Source organism: Dermacentor silvarum, chromosome 5 (genome assembly GCF_013339745.2).
Source record: "Dermacentor silvarum isolate Dsil-2018 chromosome 5, BIME_Dsil_1.4, whole genome shotgun sequence".
In the NCBI taxonomy this organism is placed as follows: Eukaryota; Metazoa; Arthropoda; class Arachnida; order Ixodida; family Ixodidae; genus Dermacentor; species Dermacentor silvarum.
The window spans coordinates 142774126-142789999 of NC_051158.1; positions in this window are offsets into that span (position 1 = coordinate 142774126).

Here is a 15874-nt window from a genome sequence, read left to right on the forward strand (position 1 = left end):
CCAGTCAGCCTACTCACATATAGCGCATTACTAATCACATCTACCATGGCCTCGGCTACATCCCAAGAAGCAATTTCCTACCTATTTTGATTACTTAAGACTCGGTAGGCTTAAGACAGGCCAAAATTCGAATAGGAATGCGTAGTATGGAATTAGTATGGAACCTACAGTGATCTAGAACGTATGCATTACACTCGAGTCTGTCCAGAATTAGACAGTAACATTCATTTACTCTGACTATTCATCTATCATCAGTGTTAATAAACTAAACGCATGCTGTGCCGATCTTTCCCCCCACCTCACCCCAAATTCAGCTGGGCGCAGGCTACACCCCTACGTCTGCTACAAACAAATACGTACCCTTCACTCGCCCGCCTCCACCTTATATTCCCTGAAGTCTACAGTACACCCAACTGCCGATGCTGTGGCACTCACCCGGCTACGCTTCCGCATATGCTGTGGGAGTGCCCAGCACTGTACACATACATTAACACCACGACCCCCTCGTCGAGGTTGCGTGAGGCTCTGCGGAGCTCCGCCCTCGACGACCAAACCTGGGCGACCCAGCACGCCCGTGAGGCGGCGGCGAGGCAAGCCCTCGACGTCCCCTCATGGGAGGCTTAGACCCAGCCATCATAAACTGCTGGCTCTACAATAAATGTTTATTCCTCCTTCTGAGCTTCTATCGCTAGGTTTGCGTCGTGAAGTCGCCTGAGCTTGCACAAGTTCTGCAATTCTACGCTCCAATATCCCATCACCAAGAGCTCGTCGCTTGTCATCAAGAATAAGCTAAAAAGCAACCTCGCCTTCAGAACGTATAGTCAGCGTCACAAGCTTTCGTACCCCGGAAAGTGAAAAAATATTTGTATTTCTGCGCCTTAGTCACGCATCGTAGTATTCGGATTTACAGCGTATACTGGTCTAGAGTAAACAAAACAAAAGTTTTGCATAGTTTTACTGGCTGCGGGGTAGCTGCGTTGAAAATGAACTTATTCGCAGAACCTCGGCCGCGTAAACTTTTGGCGGCGACTGTGCGATTGAACACCTACATTTTCTTTATTCTGCACACAATTTTTTTATGAATGGCCTTCCAGTCAACGTCATGCAGTGCTTACACCTGGTTAATTTTCAGGACAGCAGACTAAGACATGACTTATTAAGTAGAAGAACTGAACTATTATCACCAATCAGGTGTAATAAATATGTAAACAAATAAAGGATAATAACATTGCCTATGAAATTTTACTAAAATCTCAGGACTACTTCAAAACTTCGCCTGTTCGTCTTGTGTACGTCCCTATACTTTCCAGCAAACTGAAAGAGAGAAATTCAAGGGTGAAATTGACGTCTCTTGTGGCACCATGGAAGAAAAGGGAAGGTGTAGCTTAGTGGGCCCATATGAAAGGATCAGCTGCGATTGTGCTACTCACGCACAAGGAACGACATTTTTGTATTTTTTTACAGGCAGTAAAGTGATAAATGGTGTCCGTGGACGCTGGAGTGATCATGACAATACCACCGTACCGATATGGGTGATAAACGATTCTAATAAGGGAACATTTCTGCAAGCCTCACGGTCCTTTCTCATGTTTCTTCAATTGTCAAAACACGTTAAATTTAGCGTAGGAGAAAATTCTTACAGAATTACTGAAGAATTGTACCAGTAATTATATCATGGTGCTGCGATCCGATTCAGCAATAGAGTTAGTTAAGAACAGAACAGCATAATGCCATAGCAACTTCGGTGATTCTAGCCGAAAACAATGTCTTCTTGCAACGCTTTGTGGGCATAACTCAAAAAGGGTGTGGTCTGTGATTGGAACAGTTCTCCATTTTTACACGACAAACTACATTAACACGCCCCGGTGTCTTTTCGCATTATTTCCAATACTCCTCTGCGTACGTCGTGGTAAAAGGATATGAAGACCTTTAGTATTTCGGGAATTTCGTGAATGTATATGGGAATGGTTCAAATGATAAGACACGTGCGCTGCATATTGAGGATAGAATGTTTATGTTTCGAGGTATTGGTTTGTACTAAGCAAAAAAGCATGTGAAATAATTCGGACAGCCTTCATTTGCACCGAAGATCCGGTACGCAAAAATTATGCTTTGATATACTGCAAATATACTCAGTCAAATAGCTTCTGTATTCCTTTGTAAGAATACTACGTCTGGGCTGCAGCCAAGTTTCCTACTTCTGCGTCTTTTAATTGCACTCACGGGAAGCTATTTATTTTTGTGGTACGTTTCAGGCTGAACAAAAGTCGCACAAACACGCCTTTCCATGACATAGCTGAATAGGCAAAAATATTTCTTAGTAATGTCTTCATAAATGTTTGCCTTAAGAAAGAAATCAACATTGAAAACACAAAGTTGGGTTTATTGTCTAAAATACATTACACCTAAAGTGCAAAAGAAGTTTGGAAGCACGTTCGCATGTTCACGAAACCAGCCAGCTATTTTTTTTAGGAAGACGTTGGTACAGTAGAAAGAAACGAAACAAGAACCACAACTAAATGACCTGCGTTTCGGAATATGCCATCTGGCGGGAAACGGCCAAACTAAGCAGCGACAAAGTGATAAAAAAAATAGCGGCGCCGCTGGCTTAGAACCTACGAACTGCCAATCCTGGTATCAGCGATCCTAATCGGTGGTCGCGCAGAACGCTCGGCTATCGGTTGGAGTGCTGCCGGAGGCAAAAACTACGTTTATATACGTATCACAATAAATTCTGCGACCTTGTTATGAAAACTGCGATTTTGGAACGACTTTTTTGCCATTTCAAGAGTTGCTGCTGCAACTAGCTGAAAGCCGAGTCATTGAAGTTGATAAATCCCCAATAATACGTCGATCGATGCAATAGGCTCATCGCAAATTGCTTTTTACTGGCCAAAAAAGCCTCCAAAATTTGGCCTTTTCCATAGACTCCCATACTTCGAACTTCGCCCGCAATTTGGAACGAGTTTTCTGTCGTAATTAATGGTACCGCTTGCATGAGATGTCGGGCTAAGCTCCTAGAGCCTATTTCCACGGTAATATTTTGAAAGATGGCTTCTATGATTAGTTATTCGGGAAAAACGACGCTCTCCCATAGAAAATGCGCATGTTTTCAGAGGCGGCCGCTAGAGGCGCTGTTCGGCGATGTCCCAGATTCCTGATATTGTTTAGCGAAGTGCTCCGCATTTGTGTAGTGTCCATGCATCTGAAGAATAGACAGTAAACGTTATATTTTTTTACTCCGCCACTCTATATAACGCATGAGAGAAGTTGAAATTTCGCTTTTAGCTTGAGCCTGCAATTTAACAAATCCAGAATGACGAAAGAAACAAGAATCTGATTGTCCTATCACAAAAATAAATGCATTTGGCCTATAAAATCACGGAAAATTTTGTAGTTCTCGGCGTTCCTGAAAGGAGAACATTATTCTTTGACATGTGCTTGGTTGTATGTTGCATCACGTCGATGACAACTGCGTGATCGTTTTGTAGGTCAAGGAGTATCCCGCACGCTCGTCTACTGTTCCGGACGCTCCATGTGCTCCGGACCAGCCATGGTAGGTCAAATACTACACTTCTTCCTCTTGATCCACCTGAAACCTTCATGCGGTACCGATTTGTCCGAAAGCCGCGAGAAACAAGAGCGGCGTGCTCAGATTGACGTGAACGAGCTCAGCCACTCTTTAGGCTTTTGTAGAGTTGAGCTGTCTTATTAAGCACCTGCTGCGTCCTATATCTCACCACACATATTGAAATAAATTTTGATGTTAGGCTTGCAACCACTCGTCAAATCAAAGGTATTTAGTCATTCTGCACAATATGTAGCTTTATCACACATTGAAAGCGGTGTTGTACAAAAGGGAAAAGAAAACATGCTATGGTTAGCATGTCATGCCTGTGAAGATCAAAATGATGTGCATGAAGCACAAGGACGTTGTGAGTACCAGATATGTTAAGAAAACCACAGCTTCATCATGATCACAGAGCCCATGCACCCTACAGCAATATCGACCACCTAAATGTAGTGTTTGAATGATACCATGTTTCCTAAAATGACATTTTATTGCGATAGCAATTATTTGGACACTACAAAGCAGATTTCTGCCGTCGCCGTCGCCGTGAGGTTCCGTATGACGTCAATGGAGATGAAATCGTCGCCGCGATGATAAGTGGTTCTTGAGGGAAAGGGAAAGGTTGGCGCTATCTTCTGCAGCCCTTGAGGGAGCACGGCTCAGCGCGCCGAACGCTGTATGTGCGAGTGAAAGGGCGCGAGGGACGCGCGCTTTCACGGGGAGTGAACGCATGGCGGAGAACAAACGCGCGTTCTGCGCCGTGCTCTCTTAAGGGCTGCAGAAGTAGGCATCTCTTTCCTCCTTTACAATCACCATATATGTAGAGCAAACGTGCCTTCTTCCGACGAGCGAAAGGCCTTGGGGGGGAGGGGGAGGGAAGGGAGGCGACGTTTAGCTGCGGCACCAAGTGGCTATTTGTATCAGAGGCTCCGGCAACCGTCACCAACGCCGCGCGCATTTTGTGCGAACGCGGGCAAAACGCCGACAGCGTCGACATCAGTTCTGCGTGTTGCCGGTGCTGCTGCATGTCGAAGTTTATACAGCTGATAAAGCTACTATCATTACTCCGTATAGCTCTCTACAAATTTGCTATCGCAATTGATGCTTCGCCTTTCAGGTTAAACTGCGAGAACTTTTTTGAGTAACTTTCATATCTACCAAGTCGATAAAATGTCGCTAATTGCTTTTCATGTCGCTAAAATGTCGCCAATCTCTACAAAGACAAGAAAGTCGCTATATCTAGCGATAAAATCGCTAAAATGGGAACACTGCTACTGATTCGCTTCGACACGCAGTACATATCAACACTCTAAAAACTAGGGAGAGTATCGCAGGAGTGAAGGGGCCGATTTACTCTTCAAGGCATTGTTTTACTCCCGCAAAATGTCGGGAGAGTGAAATGCATTGTTCACTCTATCCGCATCGAGAGAGTGAAATGTTATTTCTACTCCGCCCATCTGAGAGAGAGTAGAATGCCCGTTCCACTCTCGCGGCAACAGAGAGCAAAACGTAGCATATACTGCTGCTTAAACTGCATGAGGCTGGTCAGGAACATGGCGATGTATCGCTCACGCAGGCAGAGCAAAGAGCGCATCGTTTTTCTTGTAAGAGAAGAGGCATCCAGCGCGCAAACTGGTGCGGAGATCAGCGCACTACTTTTTGTTTCGGAGCCGCCCTACCGCGGGCCCGCACAACATCGCGGAACAGCACAGCGCCGGAGAAAGGCGATCCGTTCAGCGGGCAGGCCCCCCCGGGCGCGGCCCGGGCAGGCGGCGCGCGCCAAGGCCATCCAAGAAAACTCTTGTGTCAACCACGTTTTACCGCGGCGAATAGAGGACAGTCGTTCATCGTTCGTTGGATTGAACAACAAATACTCCATGGTAAGTGATTTCTAACTTACGTGACACATTCTGCGTATATGACATGCTATCGCCAGGCAGTGATCGCGAAGTTAAGCCTGTTAAGCCGCTGCGATTGCCAATGGACTAGGTATGCGTGCTGCGTCATTCGATGTCAATAGAAAAAGCCAGTCGTCACGATGACTGCATGTGATTTTATCACTTGCCGCAATCCGTAAGAGCTTTCAAAATCGCAAACGCTCGGTGAAGCACGGCGTGTTCAATAGTAAGTGAGGCGCGGCGTCGCATAAAAAACCAGCCCATGATTCCGTGCCAATGCCGAGCGTGCTTAGCGTGTGTTTTATGTGTTTGAACTTATTCAGTTTCGCAGTCTACGGTTTGCGGAGCGCTGTTTTACTAAGGAGTTACATAACAAAACGCGTCAGCTTGTTGGCGGCATGCTTTCGTTATATTAAGGCGCGAGCTTGACAGTGTGTTTCGCCCATGGGTAATCTGCGGCCAGTGAAGTTACGTGCAGCGCTAGCGCCTGTTAGAAAGTTGCCGCAGGCATACAGCTGCACGCTGCGTGAGGTCAGTTTGGCGCGAATGTTAAACTGCCTGAATTCGCATTGGGAATTGTTGTTTTGGGCTGAATTAATAAGACACCTTTTTTTGTCAATGTATGAAATTGGTGTGAATTTATGTCTGATCTTGTGTCTCGTGTTGCGGTTTCCGAGCACAGTGGGTATGTGAACAGGCGCGTTGTGTATGGACTCGGTGACTGGTCAAGCGGCGAGTTATGCACTGGAATCGACTACAATGGCTACTGTTGTAGGATTACAGTGGCAGGGACGTTCTACATTATTGCTATTGGCTCGGTCTCCACGTTTATTGTTTTCGATATGCCTGTGCAGTTGCTAGTATGAGTTGGCACTTAAAAATTATGCTGTATGAACGGCTAAATCAACCTTCCTCTGTGGGATCCAAGCGTAAGCTGTGCATTTTGCTATTGCAGGGCAGATTCAAATGTATTTACCATCTTGTTATTTTTCGTGGAGAAATGAAGTATCAAAGTAAAATTTTACCTTGCAGTTTACCAGTCGTTTGTCATGCACAAATTATAAGTTGGTCTAATAAACTAATAGCGTTGGTCTAACTGAAGCTTTTACATGCCTTCAAGAACGTAAAATGCTAGATTTCAAACTGCAGCAAGAGTAGAGTCCGTCAAAAATGAACCCCACTGCGTACCTCATAAATGGAAATAAGTTAATGCTTTTAAAAAGCTCAGATGCAGGCCACGGTGAATTGTTTCTTGTCATTCTTGAAATGTGGGTAAGCTTGCCATAACAGGCCTTGCTATAATCACACCCAGTAATATCCATTGAACTAGATGATCATATTGCCATGCCTACTGCAAATATGATCCTCAAATTATGGCTTGAGCAGTGTCATAACAAGAGGGGGGGGGGGGCACAGTGGGCACGTGCCTAGGATGTGTCACAAGCGGTGTTTGTGACACATCTGAATTCGTCATACAGCTTTGCACTCTTTGCTTTTTGGTAGGTTACATAAGAACTACATCCTTCACTGTTCAGTTAAATGATTGCAGATTTGAGCACTTCATATTGTAATCGACTTCAAGTGCAGCATAAGCAAAGCGTACAGAATTCGGTATCAAGTTTCAAGGGTTTCTTTAAAGGTGGTTTACCTCCTTTTCATGTCATGTCCCCTCATTCTTCTAGCACCACATTTGCGTTATTGTTGGCCACTTGTGTATGCCGAGTGTAGTCTTCATACTTTTCCTAACTCCACTAGCTATGTTCCCTTTGCTTTGGAGGCTGATTTGTTTTGTTTTAGATAAGCCAAAGAGCCCAAACTCTCTTCAGAAATTATATTTGTTCATAACGTCAGAAATGAGATGCAGACAATACCACCACTGCTCTCTCCCCTGCGTTTACGAAGTGAGCCAACAATAACCAATATTTTATTTTTCAAAATTTTTGTAATACTGGTGCTAGATGTGATGATTATGGACGTTCGTCACTTGTTTGTGTGTCTTGAGACGAGAAAAACGCACAAGAAACGCTAGTAGGCAAAAAAAATGTTTTTCTTTCAAACACACGATGGGCAAGGAAAGGAAATGAAAAGAAAACAAAACAATGTCACAGCGGATTTTCACGCGCACACCGATGTACGTGACGCTCAGTCCTACACCACCGTTCGGCGCGTAAAGAGTTCCGAAAAAACCATCTCACGGTTTCGGTCGTGACGATCGACTCGCTTGTCGTTGCCGCGGTACGGTCGTCGAGGCGAGCCGAGGCAGAGGTGACACGGTTGCTGCTGCTGGAACCGCCGCCGGCACACGGCTGCGCTACCGTGTGCGGCGCCTGGCTAAGTTGAGGACACCACTGCGTTGTCCGTCCGCAACTCACGAGGACCGCGACCCAGGGTCGGACCACGCGGACAGCACCTCGGTAGGCCTCGACCAAGAACAGCCCTCAGCAACTGCGCCCTGGCAGGAGCCGCTCAGTAGGCCTCGTCCTTGGTCCCGGAACAGGCCTCCGCATCTGGCCTGGGTAGGCACACCTTGGTCACTCGGACGCAGCAGGAACCACGGCCCGAGCTCTTCTTCCCGAGCGTCGCACCCGATCTGCTGCCACCGTGGCTTCGCCGCTCCAGCTCCTCCGCACGTTCCCCACGTAGCACTTCTTTTTCGTCGTTTTCTGTTCTTTTTTCTTCCAGCTCCCGTGCCACCTGCCCTCAGTTCGTCTTCTTCACTTCGGTAGGCACTTCTACTGAGTCCACATGTTTCGGAGTACACGTAAAAAAATATATAAAAAAACATATTGTGTCCTTTCCCCACAATATCCCCCCGCTCAAGAAAGTTGTTATAAAAAAAAACAACTTTTAGAAAAAAAAATACATAAATGAGTTCATTTATAAACGATGAACCGAAAAGGATGAGAAGTCCAGAAGTCAAACGCGGCTGAGGTAGTCGGCACCTATGTTTTCGGCGCCCTTAATGTATTCCACCACGAAGTCGTATTCCGTTAGCAAGAGACTCCAGCGGAGCACTCGGCTATTCATATGTTTGGCAGAGTTTATGTAAGCGAGAGGCTGGTGGTCCGTTTGCAGCACGAAACGTTTGCCGAAGAGGTACACATGAAACTTTTGAATAGCCCACACAAGTGCCAGGGCTTCTCTCTCGATGGTTGAGTAGCGGGTTTCTCGTGCGAGGAGTTTACGGCTGGCATACGCTACTGGATGTAGCACCCCGTCGTGACGCTGCAGTAAGACGGCGCCAACACTGGACGAAGATGCGTCCGTGCGCAATATGAAGGGCTCTTGTAACTCCGGTGATCGTAAAACCGGACTAGACGATAGCAGGCGTCGCAACGTTTCAAAAGCTTGTTGATGGCATTCTTCCCAGATGACCTTATTCGGACCTCGCTTCTTGGTGAGTTCTGTTAGAGGTGCTGCCACAGCAGAATAGTTTGGGATGAAATCTCTGTAATAACCCGTTAAGCCAAGAAAGGAGCGAACTTCTTTCTTCGTCTGCGGTCGCTTTGCAGCCTGAATCTTCTCTAAGGTCTCAATCTGTGGCCGGAGAAGATTGTTCCCGACGATATGTCCTAAGAACTTTACCGAAGCAAAGGCAACCTCACTTTTTGAGGGCTTTATGGTCAAATGAGCTGCACGAACACGTTTCAGGAACTTGGTGAGAGTGGTAATGTGCTCGTCCCAGGTTTGTGTGGCTATTAGCACATCGTCAAAATAGTGATATATGTTCGGTATTCCTTCTACCACTCGTCTCATGAGTCGAGTGAACACCGCAGGTGCGGTCTTGATGCCGAAAGGCATAAATCTGAATTGGTACAGCCCAGAAGAAGCTTGAAACGCAGTGAGGGGCTTCGATGCTTTGTGCATAGGCACCTGCCAATACCCTTTTGTGAAATCGAACTTCGAAAAGTATTGGCTTTGACCCAGTTTGGCAAACATCATGTCCACCCGAGGTATGGGTTCGTTGTCCGTAACCACAACTCGATTCAGCTGTCTGAAGTCAATGCAAAGCCGCATGCTCCCGTCTTTTTTCTTCACCACGACGATAGGTGCTTGATAAGCAGAGTCGGAGGGTTCAATTATACCTTGCTTTAGCATGTCCTGGACTTCCTGTTCTACAGCTTCTTGGATGGCAAATGGTATAGGGTACGGACGTACATTTACCGGCGTTTCTGTTGTGAGGCGTAACTTGCACTCGACAACGTTTGTCTTGCCCGGCACATCTGAAAACACATCTTGAAACTCTTTCAGGAGATCATCAATCTGGACTGTCTGCTCGTTACTCAAGTCAGTTGCTACTAACACATTCTTGTATGTTTCCCGTTGGTGTAGTGCAACAAAAGGCATTTCTTGCTCTTCTGTGTTGTCCGTCTGCACAGTAACTGCGGCGTGTTGCAGGACGTCAGCCGTGGACTCCCTTTCCTCGTATTTCTTTAGGAGGTTGATATGAAATAGGCTCATTCGACCTCCGAGGTCTACCAAATAGTCATATTCATTACGTTTTTCGACGACTGTGAAAGGCCCCTTCCATGTCAGAATCAGCTTGTTCCTATCTGATGGTAGGAGCAGCAATACCTTGTCACCTGGCGATAGCTGTCGAACTCTCGTTTTTTTATCGTAATACTTCTTTTGTATGACTTTGGCCTTCTGTAGTTCTTCATGGGCTACCTTGCAGGTGTTTTGCAGGCGCTCCTGGAGCTCTACAACGTATCCATAAGTTGTCTTCGTTTCCGCATCAACGTTATCGCCTGTCCACAGTTCTTTCAGAATGGACATCGGTCCCCGGACGAATCGACCGTAAAGTAGGTCGAATGGCGAGAATCCAAGGCTTGCTTGGGGAACTTCACGGTATGCGAAAAGCAAGGAAGCCAGGTATCTATCCCATTGTTTAGGGCATTCTTGGCACATGCGGCGGACCATTTGTTTGAGAGTTCCATTGAACCTTTCCACCAGTCCGTTTGCCATGGGATGATAGGGAGTTGTAGGAAGTTGACGAAATGACAGTAGTCGCCCGAGTTCTTGCATAAGGTTGGATGTGAACGACTTTCCACGGTCGCTCACTATTTCTCGTGGGACTCCAACCCGGGAAAACATTTCTAACAGTGCTTCTGCTATCCGCTCGGTCTCAATGCTCGGCAGTGCTACCGCGTCCGCATAACGCGTAGCAAAGTCCACCATCGTTAGCACGTATCTGTTTCCCTTAGCTGAAGTTGGGGACAGGGGGCCAATAATGTCGACGGCGACCCGTTGAAATGGTGTGTCGATGATGGGCATATTCCCCAAAGGGATTCGACCAACGAGGTGTTTTGGTACTGTCCTTTGACATATGTCACACGACTTTACAAAACGTGTGACATCCGCCTGTACACCAGGCCAATAAAATTCTTCAAGAACACGGTCTGTAGTCCTTCTTTGCCCCTGATGACCAGACAGAAGACCTTCATGGGCCATTTTCATCACTGTGTTCCGGAGATCCTTGGGGACCACAAGTTGCTCCAAGTCTCGCCGTTCTACAGTGTGGTATCGCCGGAAGAGAACATCACGTATCAGCACAAACTCTGACTGCTGATTTCTTGGATGTGGTTTTCTTCCCCAACGCTGCGAAACAAGTGTCTAGCGTGGGATCGGTGATCTGTAATTTCCGCAGCTCTTTCGGGCTGATGTCCAATGGGTTAATCCATGGAACTGACAGTTCTCTTTGTTGCTTGTCTTCTTTTCCTACAGCGGCTGACACATTCTCTTTCCGTCCTCTATTCGGTGAAATTATGCGTTCACTTATGTCCTGATGGGTAACCTGATCCGTGCGGATCAGTGCGGACGGAGGTCGGTCTTCCGGCTTCGGGATATGGGGTGTATCTGAAAGTACTCCGGTAACGTTGCCTAGCACAACTTCATATAAAGGGTTCTCCATGCAAACAGCAAGAACCTGTCCCTTGAAAAACTGAGAATCAATACACACTTCTGCTTCTGGTAAACTCTTCGTAGATTGATCCAATAAGCGGATAGTGCGGATGCTACCAGTTAGTTTGGAGTCGGGGACCAACGACCGTTTCACCACAACTGTATTGCATCCGGTATCCCGTAATATGGTGACTAATTTTCCTTCCAGGTAGCCCTTTGCTGTCGGCATTTGCTTCGATCCGCCATCACAAGTCGCATTGCTTTGTGTACAGTCGCAAATGTCATGACTCTGGGTTACCCTTTTCTTATCATGTCCCGGTTCCACTAACTCTTCATGCTGCGCTTTCTCGGATCCTAAGAGAGAGCATGATGCTTCTCCTCGTTTTCCAGAGTCAGAGGGGCAACTATCAGGTCTGTGTCCTGTCTTCTTGCACGTCCAGCACTGTGGCGACTTCGGTGCTCGGGATTTTGTCCAGCAATCCGCAGCTCTGTGGCCCTGCCTGTTGCACAGAATGCAAAGCAGTTTTCCTTTGCTTTCGTTTGTAGTGCCCACTTTACCAGTGACCATAGACTTCCCTTTTTCTTCTTTACCCTTAGCGAGATTCACGATTCCCTGGGCTTCCAAGTACTGGTCTGCCGTCGTTGCCAGCATGTCCAGATTACGACATCCTCTTTCCTTCAGAAAGATAGCCAACTTCTCGTCGCACCGTCTTATAAACTGTTCCGACACCATCTTGTCTCGTAGAGCTTCATAACTCTTCGACGTCTTCGCTAGCTCTTGCCAATGGTCGAAGTATCCCAAGAGGCGCCCTGCGAACTGTCGTCCTGTCTCAGCATTTTCGGGCCGGGCATCCCGAAACTTCACGCGGTATCCCTCTTCTGTGTAACGGAACCGCTGTAACAGCAGTCTGCTTCAGCTTTGCGTAGTCCGTAGAGTCTTCAGCAGACATGCGTCCTACCACCGTTAATGCGTCTCCCGTGAGACACAAACTTAGCGACAAGGCCCACTTGTCTGTTGGCCAGCCTTGGCTTGTGGCCACCCTCTCAAACCTCTGTATGTAGGCATCCAATTCATCTCTACCCTCATTATACGGCGGAATCATCTTGTGCGGGCTGCGAAAACTCGGACCACCACCTGTGCCATCGCCTACCGAACTCGTATTCGGACGCTGCGCCTCTGCAGCTCGACGTCGCTCCTCAAGGAGGGCTCGTTCAGCCTCCATGCGAGCTAGCTCCCGCTCATGATTTGCCTGTGCTGCTATGCGCGCCTCTTCTCGTTCTTTGGCTCTTTGGTCCCTCATTTCCTTCTGCTCAGCGCTTACCCATGCCACTAACGCCTCTCCACTCAGCCCCATCTCCTTCCCTAGCTCCACTAGCGTTCTCTTCTCGTCCATTCTCGTCTACTGCACACAAACAACGTGAGGCTCTAAGATAGAATGAGAGCTTCGTCCTGTTCGCGGACGCCAGAAATTGTGATGATTATGGACGTTCGTCACTTGTTTGTGTGTCTTGAGACGAGAAAAACGCACAAGAAACGCTAGTAGGCAAAAAAAAATGTTTTTCTTTCAAACACACGATGGGCAAGGAAAGGAAATGAAAAGAAAACAAAACAATGTCACAGCGGATTTTCACGCGCACACCGATGTACGTGACGCTCAGTCCTACACCACCGTTCGGCGCGTCAAGAGTTCCGAAAAAACCATCTCACGGTTTCGGTCGTGACGATCGACTCGCTTGTCGTTGCCGCGGTACGGTCGTCGAGGCGAGCCGAGGCAGAGGTGGCACGGTTGCTGCTGCTGGAACCGCCGCCGGCACACGGCTGCGCTACCGTGTGCGGCGCCTGGCTAAGTTGAGGACACCACTGCGTTGTCCGTCCGCAACTCACGAGGACCGCGACCCAGGGTCGGACCACGCGGACAGCACCTCGGTAGGCCTCGACCAAGAACAGCCCTCAGCAACTGCGCCCTGGCAGGAGCCGCTCAGCAGGCCTCGTCTTGGTCCCGGAACAGGCCTCCGCATCTGGCCTGGGTAGGCACGCCTTGGTCACTCGGACGCAGCAGGAACCACGGCCCGAGCTCTTCTTCCCGAGCGTCGCACCCGATCTGCTGCCACCGTGGCTTCGCCGCTCCAGCTCCTCCGCACGTTCCCCACGTAGCACTTCTTTTTCGTCGTTTTCTGTTCTTTTTTCTTCCAGCTCCCGTGCCACCTGCCCTCAGCTCGTCTTCTTCACTTCGGTAGGCACTTCTACTGAGTCCACATGTTTCGGAGTACACGTAAAAAAATATATAAAAAAAATATTGTGTCCTTTCCCCACACTAGACTGAGGCTTAACGGCCAGTTTTCCTTTTTCTTTCCTGAAGTAAAAAAATGAAATTGGTTTGGAAGTTGACTATTACACTGATTTACATGTTTCACTTGCATTACAGCACAAATATTTGGTGCTAAGGCTTCTTAGTGCCATGACCTATTTCCTTGACTGTTTTTAGATGGTTTCACAATATTTCCTCGTGTTCATTTGCGCACACAATGTTTTTCAGGCACCCGTTTTATAAAACTCAAGAAGGCAGCTGCAAGGAAAAAAATGGTGTCAAGGAGCCAGCTCAGCACGACTCCACATGTTGCAGAGGAGCGCACTCCAAAGCATCAAAATGTGTTGCCATGAAATTTGGACGAGAAAACAAAAATGTGGGTATACTGGGTGTGCCATGTAACTAAATGGCATGAAAACTTTCAAAAGACGGTATGTCACACAAAGATGAAAGTTTCGAATGTTTTTTACATGTGCATGTGACTTTGTCAGATTCCTTTCGCATCTGCATTGGGCAGACCATAAGGTATTTTAACAAGTGCCGCAATGAACACCAATGAGTCATTAGGGCAGCAATGTACTCGCATTTGACAGTGCACTAATGTAGCAGCAGATGGTGCATACGCTTTAGCCTGCATCATAATGAAGTAGCACACGGAATTATGGAAGCATTCAACAGAAAAAAAATCGCAAAGATGTACCAGCCAGCCTCCATTGTCATCATTGATACCAAAATGGCACTGCTAGAATGAAGATAAATGTGTGAAGTGGTGTTCTTTGCTGCTGTGGCCTTTTCCTTTTCTTTGCTTCCTTGCATTGCTCCTTTGTGTTTGGCTACGATCATGTGCCATGTATAGTAATGAAACGGTAAAGATTGTTTTACAAGCAAAAATCCCCACTTCCTTGATCAGATCATTAGGATATGCATCTGTACGAAATGACCTATCACGTGATGTCTTATGAGAAAGAAAATTATACAATAGACAACAAGAACACCACAATAGTTATGAAATGTGTCAGTGCGCTGTGGCAATAGCTGTCTACTAAATACAGTGCGTGAGAAAGCGCGATGGCACGATACCGACAGAACCAGGAAATTACATGAGGCCATCAAGAGTGAAGTCGAGTTTTCTGACAAAAGACTACCAGCTTTGGATCCAACCGAATGGGAGCTATTATACGCCACTGTACTGCCTTGACACCGAGCGGAGATAGTGTCGGACAACCACGGCATAGTGCGCGTGTAGAAAAAGGGGGTGTAGCCCAAGCATGAATAACTATGTGAAATATTACAACCAAAACTAGACGGTGCGGCTTTACACAAAAATATACAACACATTGCTAAATGCACTGTATGCTCTCAGTCAGGAGCATCCATATGCTACATAGAATGTTATCAAACGAGCTGCTGTCTTGAAATTAATTTGCGCATGAAAAAAATTTTCCTGCGCAAATTTACCAGCCTCATACTTAGCAGCTCATCTCATAACCTACGGTATATAAGTACACGAGTTTAGTGCTTGAAATGCGTTTTCTGACCAGTAATGTGGTGCATCTTTCTCTTCAATCGTAGTGCCAATACTTCGCGAGTTTGCGCATTATGGTTGTTTGTTTGATTTTACATTGTATACTTTCATTTTTTTAATGTTGCCAATTGAACATAAAAATGTTTCTCACTGCATTAGCGATGAAATGTTAAAGAAAATGTTTATGTATTATTGCAAGATGTGTTGTAAAGTTCATGAAAATGCGTGTAATCGGATTTTATGTATATCTCCATGTTTTTAGAAATGTTACTCAGTTTGCCTTGTGACTGTTTGATCAATAAAAATGTTCACCTTTTAAGAAAAATGTTTCATTCGAGTGATTCGGCGACTAAACATCAAATTCAATTCACTAAGCATAAGTGCAGGATCTCCTTATGAAGGAATCAAATATCCCCGACATGTAAGTGTTGTGAATCGCCTCTGATGTGACCATGGCACTGCATAGCTAGTGCTTTCACACAACTGGGAGGAGTACCAGCACTCTCTCTAAAGGAGTACAAACACTCTATTAGGAGGAGTACAAGCACTCTGTTAGGGGGAGTAGAAGCACTCGGTTCGAGGGAGTACTAATACTCTTGTGGGGTGGAGTATTTGTACTCTGGAAGGAGTTCTAACACTCTCTTGAGGAGGAGTACTAATACTCTCTCCG